This window comes from Halichoerus grypus, chromosome 5, assembly GCF_964656455.1.
Source record: "Halichoerus grypus chromosome 5, mHalGry1.hap1.1, whole genome shotgun sequence".
Lineage (NCBI taxonomy): Eukaryota > Metazoa > Chordata > Mammalia > Carnivora > Phocidae > Halichoerus > Halichoerus grypus.
Window position 1 is genome coordinate 80,496,919 of NC_135716.1, and position 12,688 is coordinate 80,509,606.

The 12,688-nt window shown below is 36.3% G+C and overlaps 2 long non-coding RNA genes across 2 annotated transcripts in view; both read right to left on the reverse strand.

The window, feature by feature from the left end:
- LOC144381743 (uncharacterized) overlaps window positions 1–4,843 on the reverse strand; it is a 102,122-nt gene extending 97,279 nt beyond the window's left edge. Inside the window, exons 1-2 of the long non-coding RNA XR_013447525.1 lie at window positions 4,772–4,843; window positions 3,970–4,160 (exon numbers count right to left, since the gene is read on the reverse strand). This is a non-coding gene — a long non-coding RNA (uncharacterized LOC144381743). The remainder of the gene's footprint in view (window positions 1–3,969; window positions 4,161–4,771) is intronic.
- Window positions 4,844–5,649: 806 nt separating this feature from the next.
- The window catches only part of LOC118536834 (uncharacterized), a 41,766-nt gene continuing 34,727 nt past the window's right edge, over window positions 5,650–12,688 (reverse strand). The window contains exons 4-5 of the long non-coding RNA XR_004917843.2: window positions 9,158–9,208; window positions 5,650–5,742 (exon numbers count right to left, since the gene is read on the reverse strand). This is a non-coding gene — a long non-coding RNA (uncharacterized LOC118536834). The remainder of the gene's footprint in view (window positions 5,743–9,157; window positions 9,209–12,688) is intronic.

Genomic DNA, 12,688 nt, shown 5'->3' on the forward strand with positions numbered 1-12,688 from the left:
AATTAAAGAAGAATTTTAAAAATTCATGGAAACCAATGAAAATGAAAACACAACTGTTCAAAATCTTTGGGATTCAACAAAGGCAGTCTTAAGAGCAAAGTCTATAGCAATATAGGCCTTTCTCAAGAAACAAGAAAGGTCTCAAATACACAACCTAACCCTACACCTAAAGGAGCTGGAGAAAGAACAGCAAAAAAAAGCCTAAACCCAGCAGGAGAAGAGAAATAATAAAAATCAGAGCAGAAATCAATGAAATAGAAACCAAAAGAACAGTAGAACAGATCAACAAAACTAGGAGCTGGTTCTTTGAAAGAATTAAGAAGATTGATAAACCCCTGGTCAGACTTATCAAAAAGAAAAGAGAAACGACCCAAATAAATAAAATCATTAATGAAAGAGGAGAGATCACAACCAACACCAAAGAAATACAAACAATTATAAGAACATATTATGAGCAAATATACGCCAGCAAATTAGACAATCTGGAAGAAATGGATGCATTCCTAGAGACGTATCAACTACCAGAACTGAACCAGGAAGAAATAGAAAAGCTGAACAGACCTATAACCACTAAGGAAATTGAAGCAGTCGTCAAAAATCTCCCAAAAAAAAAAAAAAAAGCCCAGGGCCAGATGGCTTCCCAGGAGAATTCTACCAAATGTTTAAAGAAGAATTAATACCTATTCTTCTGAAACTGTTCCAAAAAATAGAAATGGAAGGAAAACTTCCAAACTCGTTTTATAAGGCCACCATTACCTTGATCCCCAAACCAGACAAAGACCCCATCAAAAAGCAGAATTACAGACCAATATCCTTGATGAACATGGATGCAAAAATTCTCACCAAAATACTAGCCAATAGGATCCAACAGTACATTAAAAGGATTATTTACCATGACCACGTGGGATTTATCCCTGGGCTGCAAGGTTGGTTCAACATCTGCAAATCAATCAATGTGATACAATACATTCATAAAAGAAAGAACAAGAACCATATGATCCTCTCAATAGATGCAGAAAAAACATTTGACGAAGTACAGCACCCTTTCTTGATCAAAACTCTTCAGAGTATAGGGATAGAGGGTACATACCGCATATCATAAAAGCCATCTATGAAAAACCCACAGCAAATATCATTCTTAATGGGGAAAAACTGAGAGCTTTCCCCCTAAGGTCAGGAACATGGTACCGATGTCCACTATCACCACTGCTATTCAACATAGTATTAGAAGTCCTAGTCACAGCAATCAGAAAACAAAAAAAAAAATAAAAGGTATCCAAATCAGCAAAGAAGTTGTCAAACTCTCACTCTTTGCAGATGATATGATACTTTATGTGAAAAACCCAAAAGACTCCACCCCAAAACTGCTAGAACTCATACAGGAATTCAGTAAAGTGGCAGGATATAAAATCAATGCACAGAAATCAGTGGCATTCCTATACACCAACAACAAGACAGAAGAAAGAGAAACTAAGGTGTTGATCCCATTTACAACTGCACCCAAAACTGTAAGATACCCAGGAATAAATCTAGCCAAAGAGACAAAGAATCTGTACTCAGAAAACTATAAAATACTCAGGAAAGAAATTGAGGAAGACACAAAGAAATGGAAAAACGTTCCATGCTCATGGATTGGAGGAACAAATATTGTGAAGATGTCAATGCTACCTAGAGCAATCTACACATTTAATGCAATCCCTTTCAAAATACCATCCACTTTTTTCAAAGAAAGGGAACAAATAATCCTAAAATTTGTATGGAACCAGAAAAGACCCCGAATAGCCAGAGGAATGTTGAAAAAGAAAAGCAAAGCTGGTGGCATCACAATTCCGGACTTCAAGCTCTATTACAAAGCTGTCATCATCAAGACAGTATGGTACTGGCACAAAAACAGACACATAGATCAATGGAACAGAATAGAGAGCCCAGAAATGAACTCTCAACTCTATGGTCAACTAATCTTCGACAAAGCAGGAAAGAAGGGGTACGTGCAATGTCCACAATAGCCAAACTGTGGAAAAAGCCAAGATGTCCATCAACAGATGAATGGATAAAGAAGATGTGGTATATACATACAATGGAATATTATGCAGCCATCAAAAGGAATCGAAAAAAGACAGTCTCTTCAACAAATCGTGTTGGGAAAATTGGACAGCCACATGCAGAAGAATGAAACTGGACCATTTCCTTACACCACACACAAAAATAGACTCAAAATGGTTGAAAGACCTAAATGTGAGACAGGAGTCCATCAAAATCCTAAAGGAGAACACAGGCAACAACCTCTTCGACCTCAGCCGCAGCAACTTCTTCCTAGAAACATTGCCAAAGGCAAGGGAAGCAAGGGCAAAAATGAACTCTTGGGACTTCATCAATATACAAAGCTTTTGCACAGCAAAAGAAACAGTCAACAAAACCAAAAGACAACCGACAGAATGGGAGAAGATATCTGCAAATGACATATCAGATAAAGGGCTAGTATCCAAAATCTATAAAGAACTTCTTAAACTCCACACCCAAAGAACAAATGATCCAATCAAGAAATGGGCAGAAGACATGAACAGACATTTTTCCAAAGAAGACATCCAAATGTCCAACAGACACATGAAAAAGTGCTCAACATTGCTCGGCATCAGGGAAATCCAAATCAAAACCTCAATGAGATATCACCTCACCCCAGTCAGAATAGCTAAAATTAACAAATCAGGAAATGACAGATGTTGGCAGGGATGTGGAGAAAGGGGAACCCTCCTACACTGTTGGTGGGAATGCAAGCTGGTGCAACCACTCTGGAAAACAGTATGGAGGTTCCTCAAAAAGTTAAAAATAGATCTACTGTACAACACAGCAATTGTACTACTGGGTATTTACCCCAAAGATACAAATATAGGGATCCGAAGGGGTACATGCACCCCAATGTTTATAGCAGCAATGTCCACAATAGCCAAACAGTGGAAAGAGCCAAGATGTCCATTGACAGATGAATGGATAAAGAAGATGTGGTATATATATACAATGGAATATTATGCAGCCATCAAAAAGAATGAAATCTTGCCATTTGCAACGATGTGGATGGAACTGGAGGGTATTATGCTGAGCAAAATAAGTCAATCAGAGAAAGACATGTATCATATGACCTCACTGATATGAGGAATTCTTAATCTCAGGAAACAAACTGAGGGTTGCTGGAGTGTTGGGGGGTGGGAGGAATGGGGTGACTGGGTGATAGATATTGGGAAGGGTATGTGCTATGGTGAGCACTGTGATTTGTGTAAGACTGTTGAATCACAGACCTGTACCTCTGAAACAAATAATACATTATATGTTTAAAAAAAAGAAGAAGAAGAAGAAGAAGATAGCAGGAGGGGAAGAATGAAGGGGGGGAATCGGAGGGGGAGACGAACCATGAGAGTCTATGGACTCTGAAAAATAAACTGAGGGTTCTATAGGGGAAGGGTGTGGGGGGATGTGTTAGCCTGGTGATGGGTATTAAAGAGGGCACATTCTGCATGGAGCACTGGGTGTTATACGCAAAGAATGAACCATGGATCAATACATCAAAAACTAATGATATAATGTTTGGTGATTAACATAACATAATAAAAAAAATTAATATCATGAAATCTTCCCCCCCCCAAAACTGCTTACTCCCAAGAACAGAGCTCTAACTTGTTGCTATATTGTATCATAAAATATTAAATAATATTAATCAGAGAATACCACACATAAAACAATAGATACAACCTCCTGTATTCTCTTCTATTTTATCCTCAAAGCTCAAATTATTGCTTTCTTTCTTCACAATTAATGCACCAGGTTTTACCCAACTTTCTCCAACAGCCAGATATATAACCTGAGTCCTAGTCTGAGGCAAAGCACCACTCTTTTCTCCTTATCTCAGGTAAAGAACAGCCCCAGGAACAACAAAGCTGGTATGAAGTTAATGGAGAGAAATATCAAAATCAATACCTTGTGTTATCATGGTACATTATTCTCAGTTCAATGTCATCCAGCCCTCCTGCAACTGTGTATCTATTCACTCACTGTCTGATTATGTTCATCAGTTGGTATTAGACTCTTGAGGCTCACCCCAGGGCTGTCTGTCACAGAGATTTCTTCATCCAGGGGAGTGAGCTCCCAGAGGCACACTAGACAACCCCCTAGGATATGAAAGGAAAGATTGGCACTTTTATTTATATTTCTGTTTACTAAAATAAAATAAGGAAATAGCACTTTCTCAATATTTAATAAGTGGTTGACTGTAGGACATATATAATGTATATATGACATGAAGAAAAAGTCATATAATAACAATATGTGTGGAATATTATTCAGCCATAAAAAGGAATGAAATCTTGCCATTTGCAATGACATGGATGGAACTAGAGAGTATAATGCTAAGTAGAATAAGTCAGTCAGAGAAAGACAAATACCATATGATGTCAGTCATATGTGAAATTTAAGAAACAAAAAAACTAAGCAAAGGGGCGGGGGGAAAGAGAGAGAGACAAACTGTGAAACAGACTCTTAACTATAAAGAACAAACTGATGGTTACCAGAGGAGAGGTGGATAGGGAGATGGGTGAAATAGGTGATAGGGATTAAAGAGAACACTTGTCATGATGAAAAAAAAAATACACAATAATGAATCATGGAACACTACATCAAAAAGTAATGATGTACTGTATGGTGACTAACATAAATAATAAAATAAAATAATAATAACAATAGGTGGCATTTATAAGGCCTTCCAGTGTGCCAAACACTTTACCTCGGTTGACTCTGATTCTTCACAACAGCCCATGGATAAGATCACCACAGGACTCACAACAAAGCCCTTCAGGGAATGAGAGGGCACTGTTAGTGACTGCACCATGGCAACATTTATTCATCTGGACAAGCCCAGGGAATGGGTATATAGAGCACTGTATCTCTGGAAGCAATGTCCAGGCCCAAGAACTGACTAGTCAAGGCCACATGAACAGACCAATGGAGGTTATGTCCTAGGTTCAGCTCTCAACCATACTGCTGCACTGCATGATGGAAACCCAAATAAATCACTAAATGATTTGACTGACAAGGGGCTGAGATAAAAAACAAACAAACAAAACATATGGAGGGACAAGATGAAATAGGCCCATCCTCCCTACCACCCCTCCCCCCCATCCCTGTAACTAAGCACAACTACAAACCTTGGGATGATGCACCAGGTAATCCCAGGAAGACTCGGGGGAAAGGTGAAAGGAAGGCAGATAGGCCCAGGACTCAAGACTGGAGAAGGAGCACAGCACTTGGCCTCAGTCCCCACCCAGTGGACAAAGGCTACCATGCACGGTGCTTCTCAACTTCCACCTAGCAACAGAGGGTGTCCAGGTGTTCCAACCTCCAGATGAAACAGGGTTCCTCTGACAAGACCAAGTGAACCACTGTCAGGCATCCATTGGAGCCCCACCAGAAATCAGTGGCGAGGGGGACTTTCCTTCCTACTAGGCCTGAGATGCCCCTTTCCTGATGAGACACACCTGTGAAGGAGTGGCACCAGGGAGGACCCACCACAGCAATGGGAACAGTCTATCACAAACAGCCAGGGGCTCTCCTGCTCTGCCCAGACACACCTGGGCAGCCTGGGACACAAGTGCAGGGATTCCACCACAGCCCTCTCCCACTGAGAGACACATATCAGCTGACCTTGAGAAATGCCTCCCACTTCTCAGGACACACCAGCAGGGACGAGTAAGAGTCCTAGGGAACCAGAAAAACCAAACAGATCAAAACAACATTGCAAAGACTCTGAAAATTAAACAGCTGTTGGAGCCACAGTCCACAAAAATAGTTTAAGACCATTTACTAAACCTAAACAGGGTGACTATCTGCTAAAATGTAAGATTTAAATAAGGCCCAGAGACTCCTGCCATAACAGATAAAATGTCCAGAATACAACTGAAATTCACCTGTCATCTGAGAACTAGGAAAATAACAACTCAAATGAAAAAAGACAATAAACTGATACTACCAATGATATTAATCAGATAGTGGAGTTATCTGACAAGGATTTTAAAGAAGCCATCATAAAAATGTTTCAACAATCAGTTACAAATTCTCTTGAAACAAAGGAAAAATTAAATCTCAGAAAAGAAAGAACAGATAAAAAAGAATGAAATGAAAATTATAGAACTGAAAAAGAGAATAATAGAAATGAAAATTAGCTTGATAAGCTCAATAGTAGAACAGAGATTAAGAGGATCAAATCAGTGAACTTTAGGTCAGGATAATAAAATTCACCCATTATAACAAAGAAGAGAAAATAGATTTTAAAAGAAAAAATGAACAGAGCCTCAGAAACCTATGAGACAAAAGATTTAACATTCATATCATCAGAGTCCCATAAAGAAAACAGATGGGGAGGATGGGACATGGCAAAGGAATAGCTAAAGAAAAAAGAGCTGAAAAATTCACAAATCTGTCAAAAAACACAAGCCTAAAGATCCAAAAAATTAAACAAACTTTAAATATGTTTAAAGTGCTGAAGTAATAGAACTCTCAGCCATTAAAAAACAAAAACAAAAACAAAAACTGTCAGCCATTAATTCTATACCCAGCAAAACTATCCTGCAGAAATGAAGGAGAAAAAAGAATTCTCAAATAAAGGAAAACTAAGTAATTTGTCATTAACAGGTCAATCTTTAAAGATTGGATATAGACAATACTTCAAAGTGAAAGGAAATGATAGAAGAAAGAATAGAAGAAGAATCAGGAAGGAAGATGGAAAAACCGAAGAGTAGACATGGATACATACACTAGACAATCCTTTTCCTCATAAGTTGTATAAATTATATTTGATAATTGAAATAAAAGTCGTAACACCATCTGATTCATAAGAAAATGATATTTAAAAGCACGGAAGGAAAATGAGACTAAATTGAAGTGAGGTTTCCACACTTTATTGCAAATGGTACAATATTAATATGAGTCAACTATTACAAGTCATATATATATGTATATTTTCATTCCCAGAGGAACCACTACAAAATCTATACAAAGAGGGGCACCTGGGTGGCTCAGATGATTAAGCATCTGCCTTTGGATTAGATCATGATTCCAGGGTCCTGGGACTGAGCCCTATATCGAGAGCAGGGAGTCTGCTTATCCCTCTCCCTCTGCCCCTCCCTACCCCACTCATTTCCTCTCTCTCTTTCAAACAAATAAATAAAATATTTTTTAAAAACTATACAAAGAGATACACTAAAATACTAAGGATAAATCAAGTTGGAATCCTAAGATAATGTTCAAGTAGTCCATAAAGAAGGAAGGAAAAAAACCAGAGGATCAAGAACTTGAAAAAACGAAAAATAAAGTGACACTTTTAAGTACTAACACAACCAATAATCACCTAAATATAAATTGTCCAAATATACTAATCAAAAGAAAAAGATTAGCAGAGTGAAAAAATAAACATGATCCAACTATATGATGCTTACAAAAAAACTCTCTTATTATATAATATAGGCAGAGTGAAAACAAAAAGATGGAAATAGATATATCATATAAACATTAATTTTTAAAAAAAAGAAGTAGTCGCTTTATTAATGTCTGATAAAGTAGACTTCAGAACAAAGAAAATTGCTAGAGACAAAGAAAGACATATATATTGATAAAAAAGATCAGTCCACCAGGAAGAAATAATGATCCTAAGGAAAGGAGAAATACACTAATCTACACATCCAGTTGACAGTTTCAACTGCCTCTCTCAGCAACTGATAGCACTACTAGATAGAATTCTGCAAGGATATAAAGGACCTGAAAAACAAAGTCAACCAAGAGGATCTAATTGACTTATATACAGCATACTACATAGCAACAATAGAATACACATTTTTTTTCAAATGTACCTGGAACAATCATTAAGATAGTCCATATGTTAGGTGATAAAACAAATGTTAACAAATTTAAGAGAATTAAAATCATACAGAGTGTGTTCTCTCTCCATGACAGAAATCAATAACAAAAGACAACAGAAAAATCTTCAAACTTAAATAATCCATGGATCAAAAAAGACTTCTCAACAGACAGTATGTTTAAAGACACAGAGCAGAATAAAAACAAAAATGCAATATTTCAAAATAGTAGGATGCTGTCAAAGTAGTAAAGAGGGACATTTATAGCACTAAATACTTACATTAGAAACAAGAAAAGGCTTAAGTTCCTACCTCAAGAATCTAGGGAAAGAAAAGAAAAATAAATCTAAAGAAATCCCAAAGAAAGAAATAATATAAAGGCAGATATCAATGGAATTGAAAACAGGAAAATAATAGAGAAGATCAGTGAAACAAAAAGCTAGTACTATGAAAACAACTAATAAAATTGACAAACCTATAGCAAGACTGACAAAAATAAAGACAAAACTCACAAACAGGAGATATGACTACAGATCCTGTAGTCATTAAAAGATAATAAGAAAAATACTATAAACAAATTTATATTAATACATTCTACAACTTAGAAGAAATAGACCAATTCTTTGAAAACCATAAACCACCAAAAGTCATCCAACATAAAAACAACAATCTGAATAGTCCTATAATCATTAAAGACATTGAATTCACAATTAAAAATCTGCCAAGAGGGGGAAAAAGCAATCTCCAAGACAAAAGTTTTTACTAGACAGAATTCTACCAAACATTTAAAGAAAAACTGAAACTAATCCTACACAATCTCTTCCAGATAATAAAAAAGGAAGGAACACTTCCCAACACATTTTTGATGCCAATATTATCCTGAAAACAAAACCAAAGTTCAAATAATAATAATAATATTGATCAATATAGCTAATGAAGTTAGATGCAAAAATCCTCAGTAAAATATCAGCATATTAAATTTAGTAATGTATAAAAAGAATAATACCAATCGGATTGTTCCATGTATGCAAGGCTAGCTCAGTATTTGAAAATCAATCAACATATTCCACCATATCAACAACAATAGAAAAAAAATCATATTAATTGATGCAGAGAAAACATCTAACAAAATACCATATTCATTCATGATAAAAATAAGAGAAATTAGGAATAAAGGTGAATTACCTGATAAACAGCATCTAGTATCTACCAAAAAACCTACAGCTAACATCATTCTTAACAATGAAAAACTGAACACTTACCCCCTAAGATCAGGAACACTTTTATTCAACATAGTACTGGAACTTCTGCCACTGCAAGAAAAAGAAAAAGAAACAAAAGCCATACGTATTAGAAAGAAGGAGATCAAACTGTCTGTATCTATAGATGACATGATCGTCTATGTAGAAATCCAAACGAATATACCAAAAATCCCTTAGACATAAAAAGTAAGTTCAACAAAGTTTCAGGATACAAGATCGGCACCCCCCAAAAGAATAAATCTCATTTCTACATACTAGTAATGAACATTTAGCAACTAAAATTAAAACAAATTACCATTTATAATCACTCTAAAGAAAATGAAATACTTAGATATATACTTAACAAAACATGTACAGACACTGTATACTGCAAATTACAAAATACTAATGAAAGAAATAAAAGAAGACACAAATAAATGGAGAGATATACCATGTTCATGAACTGGAAAATTCAACATAGTAAATAAAGATGTCAAGTCTCCCCAAATGGGTCTGTAGGTTAATTTAATTCTTATCCTATACCTAGCAGGTTTTATTATAGATAGACAGGCTTATTCTAAAAATTTTATAGAAAGCCACAAACAAAGGTAAAACAATCTTGAAAAAAAGAAGTGGGAAGAAGCACTCTATCTGGTATCAAGTCTTATAGCTACAATAATCAAGATAGTGAAGTGTTGCAAAGGGACAAACACATAGATCAATCAAATAAAACAGAGAACCTAGAAATAGAATCAGAAAAATATTCTCAAATGACTTTTGACAAAGGTGCAGAAGTAATTCCGTGAAGGAAAGCTAACATTCTCAAGAAATGATACTGATAAAACTGACATCTGGGGGTGAGGGGGAATTAATTAATCTCAACCTAAACCTCTTATACAAAAAATAATTCAAACTGGATCCTAAACCTAAGTGTAAAATACACAACTATAAAATTTTTATAAAAGACACAGGAGAATATTTTTAGGATCTAAGGTTAGGAAAAGAGTTCTTAAACTTGACACCAAAAGCCTATCCATTAAAGGAAAAGTTGATAAACTGGACCTCATCAAAACTGAACACTTTTGTTCTGTGAAAGCCCATGTGAAGAGGATGAAAAGACAAGCTACAGACTGGGAGAAAATATTGGCAAACCATGTATCAGACAAAGGATTAGTATCTAGAATATATAAAGATCTCTCAAAATTCAACAGTAAATAATAATAATTCTATTAAATATGAACAAAAACATGAAGAGGATGTACTGAAGAGGATATACACATGGCAAATAAACACATGAAAAGATGGTCAATATGATTAGCCATTAGAGAAATGAAAATTTAAACCGCTATGAGATTAGTATACACTAATCAGAATGTCCAAGATGAAAAAAGTAACAACACCAAATGTTGACAAAGATGTGGAGAAACTGGGTCATTCATACATTGCTGGTGGGAATGTAAAATGGTATAGTCATTCTTAAAACAATTTGGCAGTTTCTTATGAAATTAAGCATTAAACTACCACACAACTGAGCAATTGTACTTTTGGACATATATCCCAGAGAAATGAAAACCTATGTTTTCAAAAACCTGTACACAATGTTATAGCAGCTTTATTTGTAACAGCCAAACACTAGAATCAGTCCAAATACCCTTCGGCAAGTGAATGAATTAAAAAAATATGGTACAGACATACTATAGAACAATATCCAGCAATAAAAAACAACAAACTATTAGGGTGCCTAGGTGGCTCAGTCAGTTGATTGTCCAACTCTTGATTTTGGCTCAGGTCATGATCTCAGGGTCATGAGATTGAGCCCTGCATCAGGCTCCAAGGTCAGCACAAAGTCTGCTTGAGATCCTCTTTCCCTCTGCCCCTCCCCACTGGCTCTCTCTCTCTGTCTCTCTCTAAAATAAATAAAATATTTAAAAAAACAACAACAACAGCAAATTATTGATATATGCAACAACTTGAATCCCACAATGCGCTGAGTGAAAAAAAGCAATCCCAAAATCTTCATACTGGTGATTCTATGCATATAATATTTTGGTATGGCAAAATTCCAGAAATAGAGGACAGATTAGTGGTTGCCAAGGACCAGAAGAGAAGGGGGAGAGAGACAGAGGGAAGTGGGTATGGTTATAGAAGAGCAACAGGAGGGATCCTTGTGGGGAAGGAACATTTTAGTGTCTTAACTGTGGTGGTGTACATAGGAGCCACACAGATATTAAAAATATATAGAACAAATAGGGCGCCTGGGTGGCTCAGTTGGTTGAGCGACTGCCTTCGGCTCAGGTCATGATCCTGGAGTCCCTGGATCGAGTCCCACATCGGGCTCCCTGCTCGGCAGGGAGTCTGCTTCTCCCTCTGACCCTCCCCCCTCTCATGTGCTCTCTCTCTCTCATTCTCTCTCTCTCAAATAAATAAATAAAATCTTTAAAAAAAATAAAAATAAAAAAATAAAAAAAAAAATAAAAAAAAATAAAAATATATAGAACAAATAAACATGTGCACAAATTAGTGCAAGTAAAACTGAATAAGGTGTACGAATTGTGTCAATATTAATATCCTAGCTGAGATATTATACTATAGTCTTGCAGAATGTCATCATTGTGGGAAACTGGGTAAAGAGTATATGTGATCTCTCACATTGTTTTTTTTTTTTTTTAAGATTTTATTTATTTATTTGAGAGAGAGAATGAGAGACAGAGAGCATGAGAGGGAGGAGGGTCAGAGGGAGAAGCAGACTCCCTGCCGAGCAGGGAGCCCGATGCGGGACTCGATCCCGGGACTCCAGGATCATGACCTGAGCCGAAGGCAGTCGCTTAACCAACTGAGCCACCCAGGCGCCCTCTCACATTGTTTTTTATAACTACATGTGAATCTACAACTATCTCAATAAAAATTTTAGTTAAATTAAAAAAAAAAAAACTGTGGTCCACATTGGGTCAGAGTTCTGAGCTGAGTTCCTGTTTGGCCCAGAGAGAGCCCCCTCACAAACACACACACACGCACACACACACAGGTTCTTGGTGGCCCAGGTGCAAAACAGAAGGGTATGATTAGCATGACATCATGGCCTCTGTGAGAACCAACTACCATATCTGCTATTGTTGATGCACAAAGATGAGGTTATAGTTAGAGTGAACTTATTGTCCAGGCTTAAAAAATCAGTATACACTCTGACACAGAGTTTGAAGATGGAACACAGTCTTAGAAAACATAAGGTATATGTTGGAATGGATTTTTAAGAACTCTCTTTAAGGATAAGAAATCAAAATTTCTTCATATTCCTTGTATCTATTATAAGTAGAAGTAAAAAAATAATAATAAAACAAAATCAAACTGTAGGATAAAAAGTCTTCCTCTACAAACATTTATCTGGTAACTCCTCTGTAACAGGCACTGATGTGGGCCCTTATATGCATTATCTAATTTAACTTCCGGTTACACGAAGAAGTAGAGAGTGTTATCCTCATATTAGAGGTGAGAAAACTGAGGTTTGGAGTAGTTAAGTAACCAAGTAACCATACTTGTCTCTCACATAGCAAA